This window comes from Triticum dicoccoides, chromosome 5B (assembly GCF_002162155.2).
Source record: "Triticum dicoccoides isolate Atlit2015 ecotype Zavitan chromosome 5B, WEW_v2.0, whole genome shotgun sequence".
NCBI classification, from domain to species: domain Eukaryota; kingdom Viridiplantae; phylum Streptophyta; class Magnoliopsida; order Poales; family Poaceae; genus Triticum; species Triticum dicoccoides.
The window spans coordinates 458752736-458773624 of NC_041389.1; the positions used below are offsets into that span (position 1 = coordinate 458752736).

General features: G+C 42.6%; 1 long non-coding RNA gene across 4 annotated transcripts; it reads left to right on the plus strand.

Moving 5' to 3' along the window:
* The first annotated feature begins 11208 nt into the window (after positions 1 to 11208).
* On the plus strand, positions 11209 to 18289 carry LOC119310791. Of its 4 annotated transcripts, none has more exons than XR_005150749.1 (8): positions 11209 to 11851; positions 11991 to 12198; positions 12517 to 12602; positions 12669 to 12758; positions 13481 to 13538; positions 14403 to 16113; positions 16318 to 16454; positions 17324 to 18289. It is a non-coding gene; the product is annotated as an uncharacterized LOC119310791 (long non-coding RNA). The 4 variants fall into 4 exon arrangements; XR_005150750.1 differs by having other exon boundaries at positions 17329 to 18289; XR_005150753.1 differs by having other exon boundaries at positions 14403 to 14513.
* Positions 18290 to 20889: the final 2600 nt, after the last annotated feature.

Here is a 20889-nt window from a genome sequence, read left to right on the forward strand (position 1 = left end):
AATTGGATAGAATTAAACGCAACTCTGAAGATTGGGACCTCGACGAAGGTAAGGAGTCAGGTATGACGCCTAAGTTTGATTGTGTTAAATCTTTTATGGATACCGATATTTTCCGTAAGTTTAGCACTAAATATGGACTTGACTCTAAGATAGTAGCTTCTTTCTGTGAATCTTTTGCTACTTATGTTGATCTCCCCAAGGAAAAGTGGTTTAAATATCATCCTCCCATAGAAGTAAAAGTAGCTGCACCTATTAAAGTTGAAGAAGAAACCATCACTTATAATGATCCTATTGTTCCTACCTCTTATGTTGAGAAACCACCTTTCCCTGTTAGAATGAAGGATCATGACAAAGCTTCAACTGTTGTTCGTAAAAGCAATATTAGGACTATACACCTCCTGAGCAAGTCAAAGTAGAACCCAATATTGCTATTGTTAAAGATCTCTTGTCTGATAATATTGATGGGCATGTTATTCAATTCACTGGTGAAACTGCTAGAATTGCTAAACCCTGTGATAGAGATAAACATAGACCTGTGGTAGGCGTGCCTGTTATCTCTGTTAAACTAGGAGATCATTGTTATCATGGCTTGTGTGATATGGGTGCTAGTGCTAGTGTTATACCCATTGGTTTATACAAAGAAATTATGCATGAGATTGCACCTGCTGAGTTAGAAGATATTGATGTTACAATTAAACTTGCCAATAGAGATACTATATCTGCAATGGGAATTGTTAGAGATGTTGAAGTCTTGTGTGGAAAAACCAAATATCCCGCTGATTTCCTTGTTCTTGGTTCTCCACAAGATAGCTTTTGTCCCATTATTTTTGGTAGACCCTTCTTGAATACTGTTAATGCTACGATAGATTGCAAAAAGAATGTTGTTACTGTTGGCTTGGATGATATGGTTCATGAGTTTAATTTCTCTAAATTTAGTAAACAACATCGTGAGGAAGAATTGCCTAGTAAGGATGAAATTATTGGTCTTGCTTCTATTGCTGTACCTCCTAGTGATCCTTTAGAACACTATTTGCTAGACCATGAAAATGAGATGTTCATGAATGAAAGAATGGAAATAGATGAAGTATTCTTTAAACAGAAACCTATTCTGAAACACAATTTGCCTGTTGAAATCCTAGGGGATCCTCCTCCACCCAAGGGTGATCCCGTGTTTGAGCTTAAACCGTTGCCTGATAATCTTAAGTATGCTTATCTTGATGAAAAGAAAATATATCATGTTATTATTAGTGCTAACCTTTTAGAGCATGAAGAGTAAAGATTATTGAAAACTCTGAAAAAGCACTGTGCCGCTATTGGATATACTCTGGATGATCTTGAGGGCATCAGTCCCACTCTATGTCAACATAAAATAAATTTGGAAGCTGATGCCAAACCAGTTTGTGATCCTCAACGACGTTTGAATCCTAAAATGAAAGAAGTGGTAAGAAAGGAAATACTCAAGCTTCTGGAGGGAGGTATAATTTACCCCGTTGCTGATAGTCAGTGGGTAAGTCATGTCCATTGTGTCCCTAAGAAGGGAGGTATTACTGTTGTCCCTAATGATAAAGATGAATTGATCCCGCAAAGAATTATCACAGGTTATAGGATGGTAATTGATTTCCGCAAATTAAATAAAGCTACTAAGAAAGATCATTACCCCTTACCTTTTATTGATCAAATGCTAGAAAGATTATGCAAACATACACATTATTACTTTCTAGATGGTTATTCTGGTTTCTATCAAATACCTGTGTCGGCTAAAGATCAATCAAAGACTACTTTTACATGCCCTTTTGGTATTTTTGCTTATAGACGTATGCCTTTTGGTTTATGTAATGCACCTGCTACCTTTCAAAGATGCATGATGGCTATATTCTCTGATTTTTGTGAAAAGATTTGTGAGGGTTTCATGGATGACTTTTCCGTCTATGGTTCCTCTTTTGATGATTGCTTGAGCAATCTTGATCGAGTTTTGCAGAGATGTGAAGAAACTAATCTTGTCTTGAATTGGGAAAAGTGCCACTTTATGGTTAATGAAGGTATTGTCTTTGGGCACAAAGTTTCTGAAAGAGGTATTGAAGTTGATAAAGCCAAGGTTGACGCTATTGAAAAGATGCCATGTCCCAAGGGCATCAAAGGTATAAGAAGTTTCCTTGGTCACGCCGGATTTTATAGGAGGTTCATTAAGGACTTCTCGAGAATTTCTCGAGCTCTGACTAATTTATTACAAAAAGATGTACCATTTGTCTTTGATGATGATTGTGTAGAAGCATTTGAAATACTTAAGAAAGCTTTAGTCTCTGCACCTATTGTTCAGCCACCTGATTGGAATTTACCCTTTGAAATTATGTGCGATGCTAGTGATTATGCTGTAGGTGCTGTTCTAGGGCAAAGAGTCGATAAGAAGTTAAATGTTATCCATTATGCTACTAAGACTCTAGACAATGCTCAAACAAATTATGCTACTACCGAAAAGGAACTTTTAGCGGTTGTATTTGCTTGTGATAAATTTAGACCCTATATTGTTGATTCTAGAGTAACTATTCATACCGATCATCTTGCTATTAAATATCTTATGGAAAAGAAAGATGCAAAACCTAGACTCATTAGATGGGTTCTCTTGCTTCAAGAATTTGATTTACATATTGTTGATAGAAAAGGAGCTGAGAACCCCATTGCAGACAACTTGTCTAGGCTAGAGAATGTTCTTGGTGACCCACTACCTATTGATGATAGCTTTCCTGGTGAGCAATTAAATGTCATAAGTACTTCTCGTAGCACTCCGTGGTATGCTGATTATGCTAATTATATTGTTGCTAAATTTATACCACCTAGCTTCACATACCAACAAAAGAAAAAGTTCTTTTATGATTTGAGACATTACTTTTGGGATGATCCACATCTTTATAAAGAAGAAGTAGATGGTGTTATTAGACGTTGTGTACCTGAGCATGAATAGGAACAGATCCTACGCAAGTGTCACTCCGAAGCTTATGGAGGACACCACGCTGGAGATAGAACTGCACATAAGGTATTACAATCCGGATTTTATTGGCCTACTCTCTTCAAGGATGCCCGTAAGTTTGTTTTATCTTGCGATGAATGTCAAAGAATTGGTAATATTAGTAGACGTCAAGAAATGCCTATGAATTATTCACTTGTTATTAAGCCATTTGATGTTTGGGGCTTTGATTATATGGGACCTTTTCCTGCCTCTAATGGTTACACTCATATTTTAGTTGTTGTTGATTACGTTACTAAGTGGGTAGAAGCTATTCCAACTAGTAGTGCCGATCATAACACTTCTATTAAAATGCTTAAGGAAGTTATTTTTCCGAGGTTTGGAGTCCCTAGATACTTAATGACTGATGGTGGTTCACACTTTATTCATGGTGCTTTCCGTAAGATGCTTGCTAAATACGATGTTAATCATAGAATTGCATCTCCTTATCACCCGCAGTCTAGTGGTCAGGTAGAGTTGAGCAATAGAGAGCTCAAATTAATTTTGCAAAAGACTGTCAATAGGTCTAGAAAGAATTGGTCCAAAAAACTGAATGATGCATTATGGGCCTATAGAACTGCGTACAAAAATCCTATGGGTATGTCTCCGTATGAAATGGTTTATGGAAAAGCATGTCATTTGCCTCTTGAACTAGAACATAAGGCATATTGGGCTATCAAAGAGCTCAATTATGACTTCAAACTTTCCGGTGAGAAGAGGTTGTTTGATATTAGCTCACTTGATGAATGGAGAACCCAAGCTTATGAAAATGCCAAGCTGTTTAAAGAAAAAGTTAAAAGGTGGCATGATAAAAGGATACAAATGGGAAGGTCCTTACATTATCGAGGAGGTCTATCGTTCTGGTGCCATAAAAATCAACAACTTCGCAGGCACAAATCCGAAGGTGGTAAACGGTCAAAGAATCAATAGGTAATCCCATAAATGTTGAAACCAATATTATTGAAACTGTAATCCCGGAGGAATACATAAGGGACACTTTCCAGAACGTTTCAGACTCCGAAAAGGAATAGGTATGTGGTATGGTAAGTAAACCGACCCCAAAACAATTTTTAAAGCAATATTTCTCCGTTTTGGAATATTTAGAAAAATAGAAAAATAAGTAGCAGTCCGGGGAGGACACGAGGCCTCCACGAGGGTGGAGGGCGCGCCCTACCCCCCTGGGCGCGCCCCCCTACCTCGTGAGTACCTCGTGTGCCCTCCAGACTCCGTTTTCTTACACGATACGTATTTTGGTCGGTAAAAATTCATTATATATTCTCCCGAAGGTTTTGACAACCGTATCACGCAAATATCCTCTGTTTTCGTTTCGAGCTGTTTCCGTTGCAGATTTTGAGGATTCCGGAGACTCGATCATCCTTCTATGAGGGTGAGCCTATGCCATGGAGGGTGGACGACAAGCTTCCATCATCAACAACACCTCCACCACCAACAACAAAGAAGGAGATATAATCACATGGGTATGGGCACTCCCCTTGGCAACTGTCAAGCTTGGGGGAGGTGCCCCGGTATTGTATCACCATCACAACTCCTATCTTTACCGTTTTTCTTAGTTCAATCCTATTAGTAGTATCTTGATTTAGTAGAATAAAGTCATGGCATGATCTAGTTTTGAGTTTTGCTTTATGATCCCTCTATGCAATCGAGTCCGTGAGCTATATATAATAAAGATTAGTGTTGAGTCAAGGGCTTGATTACTTTGCCATGATCTTGGGTGAATAAAGAAAAGAATAAAAAGAAACAAAGAGTTTATATTGATCTTAGTGAAAGTAATGATTCCACATAGAAAGAGTATGGTGATTAAAAGTTGTTGGGAGTTGGCAAATATAGCTTTGGTCATCGTTGCAATTAATAGGAAGTAATAAGGAGAGAGAGGTTTCACATATAGATATATTATCATTGACATCTTTTATGATTGGGAGCACTCATTAAAATATGACATGCTAAAGAGTTGATGTTGGACAAGGAAGACAATATAATGAGTTATGTTTTCTTACATCTGAGATAAAGTATGTTGTCATGGTTCCTCTACCGTGTTGAGCTTGCCTTTCCCCCTCACGCTAGCCAAATTCTCAGCACTAAGTAGAAATACTACTTGTGCTTCCAAATACCCTTAAACCAATTTAGCCATGAGAGTCCACCATATCTACCTATGGATTGAGTAAGATCCTTCAAGTAAGTTGTCATCGGTGCAAGCAATAAAAATTGCTCTTTAAATATGCATGACTTATTAGTGCAGATAAATAAGCTTTGTACGAACTTGTTGTGGACACAATAAAAGCGACGGACTGCATAATAAAGGTTCACATACAAGGGGCAATATAAAGTGACGTTCTTTTGCATTAAGATTTTGTGCATCCAACCATAAAAGCGCATGGCAACCTCTGCTTCCCTCTGCGAAGGGCCTATCTTTTATTATTATCCTCTAATTTATGCAAGAGTCACGGTGATCTTCACCTTTCCTTTTTCATTTTATCCTTTGGCAAGCTCAGCATGTTGGAAAGAACATGATATATATATATATCTAATTGGATGTGGGGGAGCATGAATTATTATTGTTGACATTACCCTTGGGGTAAAAGGTTGTGGGGCAAAACTACAAGCCCCTATCTTTCTCTATGTCCGATTAAAACTCGATAACCACAAGTATTGCGTGAGGGTTAGCAATTATGAAGGACTAAGTGATAGTTGAGTATGTGGGCTTGCTTTTAAGATCTGACATAGACTCTTTCCGATGTTATGATAAATTGCAATTGCTTCAATGACTGAGGGTATAATTTGTTGGTGCCCAATAAGGTTTATGATTCATACTTTGGCTTTGTGAAAAGATCATCACTAGAACATAAGTAATCATATGACAAATCTATATATGTTGCTGTTATGAAAATAATCATGATGCCTTCATGTCTGTATTTTATTTTTATCGACGCCTCTACTTCTAAACATGAGGACATATTTATTGTTATCGGCTTTTCGCTTGAGGACAAGCGAGATCTAAGCTTGGGGGAGTTGATACGTCCATTTTGCATCATGCTTTTATATCGATATTTATCGCATTATGGGCTGTTATTTCACGATATGTCACAATACTTATGGCTATTCTCTCTTATTTTACAAGGCTTACCATGAAGAGGGGGAATGCCGGCAGCTGGAATTCTGGCTGGAAAAGGAAAAAATATTGGAGACCTATTCTGCGCAACTCCAAAAGTCCTGAAACTCCACGGAATATCTTAAAATAAATAAAGAAAAATCGTCGCCAAAGATGAAAGCCAGGGGGCCCACACCCTGCTCACGAGGGTGGGGGGCGCGCCCCTCCCCCTGGGCGCGCCCCCTACCTCGTGGGCCCCCTGGTGGCTCTCCGACGCCCATCTTCTCCTATATGAAGTCTTTTGATGAGAAAAAAATAATAAGCAACCTTTCGGGACGAGACTCCTCCGCCACGAGGCGGAACCTTGGCGGAACCAATCTAGGGCTCCGGCAGAGCTGTTCTGCCGGGGACACTTCCCTCCGAGAGGGGGAAATCATCGTCATCATCATCACCAACGCTCCTCTCATCGGGAGAGGGCAATCTCCATCAACATCTTCACCAGCACCATCTCATCTCCAAATCCTAGTTCATCTCTTGTATCCAATTCTTGTCTCCAAGTCCAGGATTGGTGCTAGTAGGTTGCTAGTAGTGTTGATTACTCCTTGTAGTTGATGCTAGTTGGTTTATTTGGTGGAATATCATATGTTCGGATCCTTTATGCACAATATTACCCCTCTGATTATGAACATGAATATGCTTTGTGAGTAGTTACGTTTGTTCCTGAGGACAAGGGAGAAGTCTTGCTATTAGTAGTCATGTGAATTTGGTATTCGTTCGATATTTTGATGAGATGTATGTTGTCTAACCTCTAGTGGTGTTATGTGAACGTCGACTATATAACACTTCACCATTATTTGGGCCTAGAGGAAGGCATTGGGAAGTAATAAGTAGATGATGGGTTGCTAGAGTGACAGAAGCTTAAACCCTAGTTTATGCGTTGCTTCGTAAGGGGCTGATTTGGATCCATATGTTTCATGCTATGGTTAGGTTTACCTTAATACTTTTGTTGTAGTTGCGGATGCTTGCGATAGAGGTTAATCATAAGTGGGATGCTTGTCCAAGTAAGGGCAGTACCCAAGCACCGGTCCACCCACATACCAAATTAACAAAGTACCGAACGCGAATCATATGAGCGTGATGAAAACTAGCTTGACGATATTCACATGTGTCCTCGGGAGCGCTTTTCCTATTATAAGAGTTTGTCCAGGCTTGTCCTTTGCTACAAAAAGGATTGGGCCACCTTGCTGCACTTTATTTACTTTTGTTACTTGTTGCTCATTACCATTTATCTTATCACAAAACTATCTGTTACCACTTATTTCAGTACTTGCCGAGAATACATTGCTGAAAACCGCTTATCATTTCCTTCTGCTCCTCGTTGGGTTCGACACTCTTACTTATCGAAAGGACTACGATAGATCCCCTATACTTGTGGCTCATCATGGATGTTGTGCAAAATGATGGTGGTATCCGGCTGGAGGTATGCAAGCCAATCTTCGTTGGCATCGACCCAGACCTATATATAAGACGGTGGGCAACAGAGAAATTACGGGATGGAAATGGACACCAAGTACTACATGTTGAAACTCCATTACTGACCTGCTCATCGGACAAAATCCGACTACCTCTCAACGTTGGCAACTCTAGCGCAGACAACGTGCAACCATGGCCAGGGAGCGGTGGACTATTCGAAGGATTGTCCCATAGAAGAACCTTCTCCTCGAGGACGCATGGAAGACCAACAAGAATGGCCTTTTCCCAAGCCATTTTAAGCACCATCTTGAAAAAGTTGGTGCAGGAAGCATCGAGTCTTGCAGCGGTGAGGACGTCGGAGCGGCGTGCGATTTCTCCCAGAGGATCATTGTCCAAGGTCTCCCAGCCCCGACGAGGAGTAGAACCGCCTGGTGAATCCATGGGAGCAGCGACGAACTGCCTTCTCTTCGGGGGGAGGGGAACTAGCGAGGAGGAGATAAGAGCGTAGTAACCGCAGGGCCTCGTCCCTTCCAACTGTAGATCGTTCCTTCCAACTATAGCGAAGGGGTGAGGATATTATTTACTACTAGTACTAGCATTATGGGATGTTATGGGATTGCATTATACTGTAAATAATAGCACTAGTAAGAAATTTTTGGCACTAGCTAGTAGTTTTTGGCGTGGATTAAGAAATTTTGGGTATGTTTTTGCTATTTTTTGTACACGCCAACTAGTGTCAAAAAAGGTCTTACATTATGTGACGGAGGAGTACGTAATCGTACTGTAGCAGTACTAGTACTACTTTCTCAACTAGTAGTGCGAGGGTACTACTAGTGCTATGTACTGTACTTCTAGTATAGTGTACCAGTTTTGAACTCTTGAATCTCAGAGCCAAGGAGCTACAGATGGAAGTGGAGGGTACTACTATTCTCTAGAACCATCGTTTTACTATCAATGCAGGGAAAGTACACCTGCGTAGTGGCCTAGTGGGTACTCTCGGTGCTCTATTCAACCGCTCCTCTCATGTAGCTGGCCTACTAGGCCTTCCACTATGTAGGCCAAAAGCGGCGCCAAATTCACCTTTTACATATTTGGCACCGGTACCCTCCATTGCTCAGCCGATGCCAAACAAAATATCCAGGGCGTCGATGCCTCTACTTGCTCCGATGCCACATTCTTTGAGGCAATAAACTAAGCTCTTTATTGTACTTTCTCAAGCGAAGCAACAGCCAGAGACACAGGATTGGGCTAATCTATTACTATTTTATACATATGTGGGGTCAAGCTGGAGTCGATGCCAAATCCTCCACGCTATGGGAGGGGTGCTAAATTTCTCTCATTTGGCATGGATATGTATGTGGGATACTTTCCAGAACTTTAGCACCGAGCACATAGTGGAGGGTTGCTCCTCTCACGCACACACTAGCAGCCTGTTTATCAGCGACGATTACTGCGGGGGCAGAACATTTGAGTTATTTGATACAGCAAGACTAGGCTTTTCGCTTCCATTTGTGGAGGTGTAATGGATCTCGTCGAACTTTGTTAATAGTTCCTTCTTTATAAATGAGATGAAGCAAAGCTTTTGCCTCTGTTTAAAAAAAACACGTCAAGAGGAATTTCTGTTATAGTAGAGCCGATAATGGAGTGAAGTCCATGCGTGCAACGCCACAAGCTACAGAGTAGTAGTAGAGCACTTTACGTACAGAGCCATATTGCACAGTTCCCAATGCCGCGCCAGGCTTTTCCGGCTCCTCGGGCTTAATTGGGAGGCGCTAGTTTAAATATGCTACTAGCTGATGAGGAAGCTGCAAGCGAGGTGCGGCTAGGGCGAGCACGCGAGCCATGAGATGCTGGGAAAGAAAACCCGTTCACATGGCTAGGCTATCTAGTGCACCCAGATTGTGGTGCCGCATGTCCGTTTGACTTCAAAACTCAAACTACCCGTGTAAAATATTGGCTCACAGTGAAGTTACTATTTAAAAAAAGGCTGTCGTGCGTTCGGCCGGGATCGAACCCACAAAACAAGGTATACACTCTCGCGACCACTAGTAGTACTCGTTAGAGTACAACGCAACCTAGAATCACCTTTTGTCGCTAGCAGTACATTGTTCCTTACAAGAAACCCCTAATAATGCCAAGAAACCACTAATAATGCCAAGAAGCTACTACCACTTGCATATGTGGCAGACTTAAGATAAGACTACCTTATCAACCATTGTACATGCTCTTACCAACCAGCGCTACCAAGAAACGACTACTCTACAAAGTGCCATAATAGGCACGTTTCAACCCATGACCCTGTTTGGATACATTTGTTGTCAATCTAACCCTGCCATCCAAACACAACTTTGGTTAGAGTTAGTTCAGGGTTAGAATCTAACCTCTGACTTAGAGTATCCAAACAGGGCCCATGTCGCCCATTAAGTCAACGCCTTCTATTCGACCGGGCGTTATGACTTGTGGGACCTACATGTCACTCTGCACAAAAATCCCCGAGTGACCTCCTACCTCCGGCCCGTCCACCTAGTCATCCTCGGCCATGGGACGCAGCTACCGCCACCGGCAGAAGGCGAGGTCAAAACCGTCGGCGGTGTGGAGCCCATCTTGCGGCAGCCTGGATGCCAGCTCCGTCCGGCGCTCGCAACCGCTAGCTAGCCAAGATAGCTCCGTCCAGCTGCTTGTCTATAAGGTTTGCTAGCTAGATTGGCATGGCGGCGCGGCGGCTTGCTCGCGCGCGCCGCGCTAAGGCCAGCCATCTGGCTCGAGCGAAGGCAAGCGCGGCGGCTTGCTCGCTCGTGAGTCACGCTCGGGCCAGCCTGCAAACCCGTGCGGAGGACAGCGCGGCGTCCGGCCCGTCCGGCGGAGCGGCGGCCAACTCGCTCATCACCGGCGCCACCGACGAACACGCATCAGTACTGTTTGAAGTAATGTTCAGGAAAAATAATGATTTGAAGGGGAATAACAGGATAGAAGGTCAGATGTGGGTCCCTCGTGTCAACGGTCAAACAAAATGTGTTGGTTTAAGCTGTCTCATCAGCACGGACGTGTGGGCCACCCCTGTCATAAATGGGTTTAAACTAACCTAATCGGTAGGTAGTAGTTTTTGGCGTGGATTAAAAAAATTTGGGTATGTTTTTGCTATTTTTTGTACAATAAATTCTTCTTAGGGCTGGTTGAAAGTGGTAGTTTTTTGTTAAATACTCTACATATTGTAAGTAGGAGTGAAATTTAAGCTTTGGAACCCAATAAGCAAGGCTAGTTACATAGTGCATATGTGTTCATGATTGAAAGTAAATATCAACCATGGGTGACTAATACCTTGATGGAAAACTCGAAACTATGGAATACTAGGGAAAAAATTTGCATGGTTGGAAATACTAGCAATGTTCATGTGCGTTGCAATGAATCATAATTAGAATAATACTTATTCACAAACTTGATACAAAACACTCTAATTTTATTTACATATCTCTCCCTAATAATAAAGCACGGACTGGGTCACCGGGTTCACTGTCGCGGCGCTTTTCCAAAAAGCCCCTGTGCTTTTGGGAATTCAACCCGCAATCCCTTCTTAAGTGGTAAATTTGACATAACGTTTCGGTTTTGCAGAAAAGACCCTATAGTTTGCTATATTCAACCCGTGGTCATTTTAAAGGGACGGGCTCTTTTCCTTTATGCGTGCTCTGCTCGATCTAGACGGGCATGGCGCCGTCGGCGGCGGCAGGTCTTTTTCTCCGGCCATCCGCCGGCCTGTTCTCCTTCCCCTCCCGATCCGCCCCTAATACTCTCCGGCGCCACCCGCAGCCTCTTCAATCTCGAACCTCCTGCACATGTGTCGTGCTTCTCTGACTTGGATCAGAGTTGGATTTTGTGTCCTCAAATCCATGGAGTAGCCACCAAATTCCGTCGAATCGCCGCGTCAACCTCCCCGCGGCGGCCGCACCGCCCAGGAACCCCAGCCATCGCTCCTGCCAGGCCAGGCTCCGCTGCCGAGGTCCCGCGTCGCCATTTGATCCCCAAGTGCCTATCCGCCATCTCAACGGCCTCACCCAGCGAGCTCGCCTGGACCCTAAGGTCATTGGAGCGAGCCTCCACCAGGCCACCCGACGCGCCAATGATCCCGTGTGCTGCCGCTCGAAGCTCCCCTGCTCGCTGCCCTCCACGCACCGCCGCCCTGGCCTAGCAGATTAATGGAGGGCGCGACCAACTTTGGTTCGTGCCTCGGTGCTCCTCGCCGTTCACCAGCTGCCGCATCCAACTTCTCCACTATGGTGAGCCCCTCCACCTGGACAGCCTTCAACTTCGTCCAACACCAGTAGCCCCGACATCGCCATTGCTCTTCTCCGTTGCCTCTATGCAGCATTTTATTTCTGTTGATGTGTGGCCACGATCTATGTTTACTCACTACAGGGAGTTCATTATGGCACCGTACAACCACCAATTAATAGAGAACATGGGGGAAGGGAAAGGAGATGATGCAGCCGGTGCTATGTCGAACCATCGACGCGGCAGACGCAGCATACAAATGCCCTGTAGGTGGCCGGACCTGGGGATCTCCATCAAGGTCGACAACGAGTTGTAGTACTGTGTCCAGCCAACAACTCCTTTTACTTCTCAGGTTCAATCCGCACTTCCCTTTGTCAGTCTGAATGCGCCCTTGTTGATTGCTATCTGGCATTGGCAATGTATTCCAACTGTTTGATGGTTTGAGCTTGCCATAACTTCAATTCTATAAAAGAGTTACCCTCAGGAATTTGTTTATTAGCCACCAATACCGCAAAAACTACAGAAGAATGTTATTACTGCTAATGGATAGATGCACTGCAGAAATATGAATAGTTTTGGTCAAAAGAATGCAGACTGCACTTTCTTATTAGTCTATCACCCTCATGGTTGCTAATGATATTTGTTTTGCCACCACTTTTTGTGTAACTAGGGGAGGACACTGGTCGTTTGGTTAAAAAAAGGAGTGTGGGAACTCGTCATCCTTTCTCAAACATTCTCACTCAGTCAAGTGCCAAGGTAAAATCAATGGTCGTCTTTGATCAGTTCATACGGAACAAAACTCATTTATTTCAAAAACTGCAGGTTCATGGTGACAAATGGACATACTGTTTCAGGCTTATGACTAAGAATTAGAAACACAGACTCAAATTAATTAGATGCTCTAATTAGAAGGTATGCACTTGGAGGCATTACCCGCCTTCTTACTTGGAGGCCTTCCTTGCCTTTTTCCCGTGGCAAACCATGGCGCTTGAAAAATAACATTAAACATGCACGGGTCTCAACTTGTAAGTGATGTGCCGAAACTGCCACTACCTACAACCGTGCCCTCAGGCTTCCCTCGGACCGTCCTTATCAATTGTAGTCTCTGCTCTCCCACGTTAAGTCCCACCTTTTAGAAACAGCTTTTCTCGATGGTGGCCTCCCCTGGAAGCTCTTGAACCTATGGTGTGGAGTCGGTTCCCCGTCAGAAGGAAATGCTTGCGTTAGGTCGTCAGACTGTTAATTATAACCATGTTATTCTGTCGAGCCTTTCCATCGAGTTGTCAAAACAATATCAAAGTAGAAGATGTTAAATATGAAACCACCAAGTTATGCACTCTGCTATTGTGGTTGTGAAGCTCGTACAGTCTGCTTGATGTTCGCACTAAATTTCCTTCAGGCAACAAGACGATGAGTTCAGTGCAAGTCTTCAGGCTGTAGGGCTAATCATAGGCAAAGAAGTCTGGACTTCCGTGGGTTTGCATGAACGATTTTGAAATGAAGAATAGTTGTTAAGTTATTATTTTTGCTAGAAGAGTAGCGTCGCAAAAGAGTATTGCTGGGGAAGTAACTGGAGCACATGCTACTATTTTTATAGGAAAGACCCTAAATGACCCAACTTTTGCAATCTACAGATGTTGCTTATGAAATCGGTAGAGCCATGCATCTGCAATTATCTATTAGCAACATCAGGTTTGTGTTTGTATCTCTTCTGCCATCATTTCTTGATCATTATGTTATTTCTTTTCTCATCTCGAATCCTTTTTGTTATAGCCATACATTCTCTTTTGGTTTAAGAAGATAATAATCCAGTTTCACTAAATGCATTTTCTATAGCAGCATATTCTCTAATAATTCAATCATACTACGTACTGGTCTATAATTTCATTTCTTTGGTCATTAATCTAGCTTTTCCCTAAGATTGTTTCTCATAGTGAACAACTCATAAAAATGATTTGTAGGAAATAGACAAGAATGATAGGGTACATACTGATGTTTTCCGTAACTTCCCTGTATGGTTCAGGAGAAGCGTATTGCAACAGAAGATTCCACACTCCTTTTATTAGGGTGATAAAATTAGGGTGATAAAATTGGCAACCTAGGTATACACGCAGGACTTGTAAACTGAAACGGAGGGAGTACCAAAGATCTCACTTGTGCGTGCTAATCTTGGGAACTGTATTCAGGCACCCCTTGGCCCTCTTATGCGGGTTGTTTTGCATTTTGCTTTTGTGTTAGAATAAGTAATTACTATGTAATCAAAACCATTTTTGGTTCGTATATGGGATTGTCCTGTATGATAACTTGATAAGGCATGAGAACATTTTTAAATGTCAAAAGTAATCAATCCGTAGAAGAATGCATGCTCCTAAGCCATGGAAGAAATTAGCAAACAGACAAAAGTTAAGGGCCTAAGGCAAGATTGGCACACCCATGTGTAGACCATCATTTGATTTTAGTACTTTGAATAGGTTCATGCCAAAAGATAAACTTTCAGATGTACATGGTATCACCATCACCTCTGATGGCACAAGCGCTCTATTTGATGTTCTACAGGAGAGGTTCAAGATTACATTCAAGGAGAGAACACAAGCATGATGATACTCAATAAAGTGAAGCAATGGGCAGACTTGCAAGAGAGGGAGTAGTCCGGGCCTATCACACAATGTAAATATGTGAACTGCTCTTTCCAAAATCGCTACAAAATTCATGTTAATTTCCTGCAAATGAATAAGGTATGATTTTTTTGTATGAATTTCTATTTTGCGTTGTCTAGGCTTTGCAAGGTGGCCATGACTAATATTATTGTAAAAAAGCACTGTAACTTTTGCCTCGAATGAAACAAGGTCTTTGGGCGAGACAGTAAGCACCCAAAACATTTTTTCTTGCTTCTTTCTTGAATTTCCGGTTATCCTCTATTCCCCTGCTTCTTTTTCACTGGTTGTGAATCATCCGTTGCTGTCACTAAATTCATGTTGGAATATCTACATCGATTTGACATAAGCACATTGATGAGAGTGCTTGAAGCTGCCACAGTTAAGCTAGAGCTATTTTATTTTATTTTTATTTTGCGAAGAAGAGCCATCTCAATTTAAAGTGTGAGCTGTTTGTGTTTTCAATACCAGACCTGCTATCGATTTTTATTTTTTTGTAGTGAAGCTAGCTGTTGTTATGTTGGAAACCGAACTTACTGCATCTAGAAAAGAATACTCATTGTGCCACCAGTTAGTAGCAATTAATCGAATCCCGATGGTTAGAAGCAGGTTTCACTTTTTATGCTGAAAACTTCTGTTATTATTTTCCTTGATGAGTTTTGATTTGTTCCAATTGCTGATTGGCTGGCTTGGTTTTATGATTTTCCGAGTATTTTACTATTATGACATTCTTATATTCCTTCTTTTTACGGGTTAACATTCTTATATTCGTCTTCATATACAATTGGATAGTTTTGCTTTTCTTCAGGCTGGGGGCTCATATCTCTCCCTAATAATAAAGCACGGATTGGGTCTCCGGGTTCACCGTCGTGCACTTTTGTAAAGAAACCCCTGTTGATTTCGGTATTGTACGCGCAGTCCTCACAATAAGTTAACACGAACCGGTACGCCAGAGAAAAGGAAAGAAAATCAGCCCCCCTCTCCCCGCACGCCCTGCCTCCCAATCCCATCTCCAACCCCTGCCACGCCCCTCACCGCGCGCCGCCGTGCGCCACCACCAGCCACCACGCCGGCGCGCCTACCCCTCCCCGACCGGCTACACGCAGATGATGCTCGAGTGCACCTTCTGGCTCGGTTCAATGCGGCGGCTCGAGCGGTTGGGGGTGGCACAGCAGCTCGATGCAGAACAGACGGCGGCGGCTGGAGCTTGCAGGGGCGGATCCATGCATGGCAGGGGTTGGGGAGGCTGATCCAAAAGCGGGCGGCGAGGAGGGGGTCGCCGGTGGCGACGAGGAAAGCCGGAGTGAGGGATCCGGCGACCTAGGCAGGAGCTCGCCGGAGCTGGGCGATGGCAGACGGGCGCGTGAGACGGAGGGATCCGGCGTGGCAGCACGAATTTCTTGCAGGTAGATAGCTCCAAGCCATGCCAGCTCTTCAGTTTTCCCTGGTGGAAAAGAGAGAAAGAGGAGGATTCAGGGAGGAGGAGAGGTAGGGAGAAGAAGGTGCAGGTGCGAGCTTGGGGAAGAGGGAGCAGAACGTCAAGTGAGAGACTGTGAGGATTAGGGATTCTTGTTAGCCAGCATGGTAAGGTGGAGAGGCTGCTTAGGGAACATGTGCGTACATCCTTGCTCCTTTTCTTCTTTCAATTGTATGTACTTTCCAGCAGGCGTGTACATCCTTGCTCCTTCTCTTATTTTGATTTTAGGTACTCTCCAGTATTCAATGTGCATGTAGAACCGTAGAGAATCAGCTAGATATTTTACTACTGTATAAGGTGTGGAGTGCTGAGAGTGGCATTTATATTGCTGCAAATGCAGTATATGATTTATGCAGCAGAGAGGAGGCTGCAAGGGGAGAGGAACGGTGCATTGAGGTTGAGGTACACAGGACACATCGGGACCCGGGAGCTCCAGAAGAGGCTCGATCGATCTTGACAAGAACAGACTATATATAGGTTTGATTCAATCTTCTTGTAGCTCCAGTGTTGAATATTCTCGGTTAACTTCTTGTTAGTTGTGTTCCTCTGCTTTTACGGCCATTACAGTCTTCCTTTTGCATTACTAAAATTTATCGAATGTGGGACGCCATCTTTCTGCGCCATCAAAAAATTAAAATCAATTAATTTGCAGGAACATTGGTTGGTAAGGAACTTTCCAAAATACTTTGCACATATAGCAAGATATATATTTCTGCAACCTAACATACGACGGATCCAAAATAAAAATCAATTAATGCACATACAGGAAACTATAAGTATATCTGTAAGCTAACAGCCAATGGACCCAAAATTATAAAAACATATTTCTCCAAACGAACACAGTACTGCCGCATGAGCTCCTCTACTAAGAATTAAGAGGCTTAAGAAATACCTTTGGCTAAGCCAGGATGTTTCTGTATACTGGGAATGTTTAGCCGTGCCATGAAGGCAGGCTACACGCACTAAAGGCCTCCACTTAGGATCCAACCAACTCCCATGGTGTGGGTAGAGGACAGCTAAAACCGCCCGGAAAGAAAGCAGGGTCCCTCTCAGGCATGAAGGCATCATACTACTACAAATAACATAACATTCAGGGGAATGTATGGCTGGGATCAAAACGTCTGAGGACGAGGAGGACATGCAGAGTTCAAGTTAAACACAGAATTTAAATGTGAAATAAAATAGTAACAACGCTGATCAGAAAATGTCCTGGTACTACGGATATGCATGATTGATCAGAACCAGAGGCAAATTAAATTAACCGACGGATCAGAACTAGGCCTTTTTATGTTTTTTCTTTTTCCAAAAGCAGAGAAGACAAAGAATCTCATCTCCAAAGTGTTCAGTGCAGAGAAGATGAACCATGCAAAAACTCAGGCTGGACCACCGGGGCTTCACTGCTGGCGGAACAGTAGAGGGCTTGGCTGCTACCAGGGTGATCCAAATGGAGCGTGTTTGTGGCCTCTTGCACTGCATGATTAATGGTAGCTTCTATTACATGACATGATTTTTGCAGCTGACATGTTTCATGCGAGAGGACATAAATTTGCATCCTATTTTTCTGTCCAATTGGTTCCAAATCACAAATGTTTGTGCTATCAGTGACAATTTGATGGAAAAGACGAGTCATATATACAGCCAATGAAAGCTTTCACATCAGCCGTTGCTCTTGATTGTCTTTGCAAGTCCATAGATATAATTTTTATGATTTTCCTTTACTCATAGTAAGTACTGAATATTTTGTGCTTCAACCCTTTAGGTGTTAATTTCTGTGATGCAGCTAGCAAAGTTGGCAATAGGTACAGTACTATAACCATCATGATCTGCACAGGGATATCACCTAGGTACATAAATCATAATCATTCAGTTTTTATTTGGCAAGCTGGAGCTACCCAGAACTTCCGATTTTGGTGCCAAGATGGATGGATTGAACCGGGTGACCCACTGTCAGGTATTATTGTTCAGTTATCCTGAGGGTAATGTGGATATGTTCTGTTTGAGATCAAAGCTTGGTATTGCTAGAAAATATATATATGTGCACTGAGATTTCAAATATATAACAGCATTGATACAACGTAAGGTTTCCCTTGCTATCGTACATTTTTTCATTACTATCATAACCTTTTTAGATCAAGCATGTCATGCATTACATTTCATTATGTATGTTGCAACTTCAAGACCACAATGCCTCTGTATGTAACATCTGTATGCTGATTATTTTTTGGAATTGAATTATGTATTCAAAGCTATTGTTCAGCATATACATCGTTTGAAAATCATACAAGGGGCAAAATTTATATGTACCCTTCTGTTTTAATATATGGCTATAAATGGATTAACTGAGCCAAAGGCAGTGCCTTTTCATACGAATATATGTGTACGACATCTTGAGATAATCATATATGTTTGCCGGCAGAATATATGTGCATTGAACTACAAATAAATTTATTTGTGGGACTTGATGCCGGATATATACATATTGCATGTTCTCTTAGGGCATCTGCAATTGATGGACGCCAGGATTTATTTTCCGATAGACCGGCAGTTGTGTTAGTTGTTCCCAGTGTGCCCGGTACCAATAGATGCATTGAGCGCTTTCTCTTTTCCTGGGCACGCGAGTAAAGAAACGGGTTGCCGGGCCTACGTATTTAGAGCCGCTGATAAGCGCCTAGCATTGAATGAGAAGGCGCTTACTTTTTTCTTAATTTTTTGATGTTTAACTTTTTACTCTTAAGTGCCTACACAAGAGTCTAGCATTGCAGATGTCCTTAAGCTATAGGCTATCGTAGTGGTTTTACCAATCACAAATAAGCGACCAATGATGAAACAATAGTACAAATTTAGAGCACAATACATCATGATCTATTGGAAATTACATGTTCCATATTTGACATATCAACCAGTCAAAGTGGCCAAACTTGAGCATATAGTTAATCGAGCACGAAACAGTTCATTGAGTGCGAGCTTTGTTGACAGCCCTACCGGTTGGAGGCAAACAAATACCTTTCCCCCCTTTTTTCATAAAATCAAATGCTTGTACTAATGTTGATTCCATGCATTTTCATACATTATTCAACATTTTTGTGCGTTAGTAAAAAAGCCATTCTTTTAATTCACATTATTGAGCTAGGAAAATGGATAGAATTATTCTTTTTGTCCCGTTGCAACGCACGGGCTCTTTTGCTAGTCCTTATTATGCAGCGAAGATGCGGGTTGCATAACACATGTTAAGCCTATCTCCCGGTGCAACGCACTGGCAATTTTCCTAGTATCACTAGAGATATATTATGTTTCAATTAGAATATATTCCTTGGGCTGTTTTGGTGAGGTCAGGGAGGGATGTGGTTGGTTTTATGATACTAGTTATGGGTTTTTCTGCAAATTGGTAGACAAGTGGGATGTTTGTGAGAAAAGGCAACAACTTACCTCACAGTCGTTAGATGTAGATCTAATGGTCACAAAAGACGGATGGCAGACACACCATCATCACCAACTTAGTCTTCTATAGGAGTACTAGCAAGATCCGTGCATTGCACGGAACATCAAGATGCATTTTTTTATAAAAACACCCGTTGTGATTGACCCATGCGGGAGTAATCCCATGTGTAAAAACTAATGATATCTCGAGAAATAGGAGATAAGGTGAAGAGGAGTGGGGCGTGGTGGTGATTGGTGATCGGACTGAGCGGAGGCATGGGGATTGACGACGCCGGCAGCGGCCACCAGGCCAGTTTGTTCCAGAGGCTTCCTTTCTTAATTGCTCAACAATGAGGTTGTTGGAGATAAGGATGAACAAGGGAAGGCCTTGTCTGCAAATGTGGAGAGGGGTGCGGGTATCTTTTAGTTTAATTTCCATCAGTCAAATATAGATCGGACGGTCTATATTGCAAGATAGCACGCGTACCATCATCACCAACTCGGTTTTTTATAAGAGAAGAAATATAAATATGGAGATACAAACGTATTATCGATACTTGTTTCCGTAAACTAGCATCTACATTCTTTTCAACGCCTCAGCATGTGAGGCCTTAGCACAATGACTTCTTGACTGTGTAAAACAAAGGTTTTCCCGTCGCCGATAAGGAGGGGGTGACGGCGGCGCGCTTTTTGGCTTGCTCTAGTCCTAGTAGTCATACTAGATGGTCTAAGCATGTGTAGATTTATTCTTTTTCACGTCTCGTGTTCACCGTACTGCCACGACTGTTGATGAATAGACGGTAAGTTATTCATGGGGAAACCCTTGTTGAGCGTGTTTGCGAGAGAGAGAGATAGTGTGCGTGTGTGATATGTCTAGAGACTGAGGCAATGATAACAGTTTCTTTGTGTCTATGTGTGTGGAGGATAGAGAGACATGTACATGGGGCTTTGTGTTGTGTAACATGGAGACACATATACATAATTATAGAGTGAGTGTGCGAGATACACATGCGGACATGGGGAGAGATGAGGATCCAGATTAATGGGTGTTTGTGCGTGTCTGTGTGTGTTTGTGCGCGCGTTTGTGTGTGAGAGGGAGTGTGTGTATGTGGAGTAGAGAGACCACTAATGATGTAAACCTAGTATAAGGGAAGGGGGAATGGTGTGACATGTGTAGTAGCGGGATAGCATGGGTGCGGGTGGGGGAGCAGACTATTTGGAAGAGACATCGATTGTGTGTGGGAGAGGGGTGTTGAGAGAGAGAGAGAGAGTTGATGTTGTTTGAAATTGGCCTATGTACGGAGACGCAAGGGAAGCGAGTCATCGTGTGTGTGATAGGGATTTCATGAGAGATCTAGAATAGATGGTGTAGAGAACAATGTGCGAGATCGAGAATGATGATACATTAGGGAGCTATGGAAAGAGTCACGACATATATGTATACAGGGAGGAGTTGGGGCGGGTCCGCATGTGGGAGAGATAGAAAGAGGAGAGT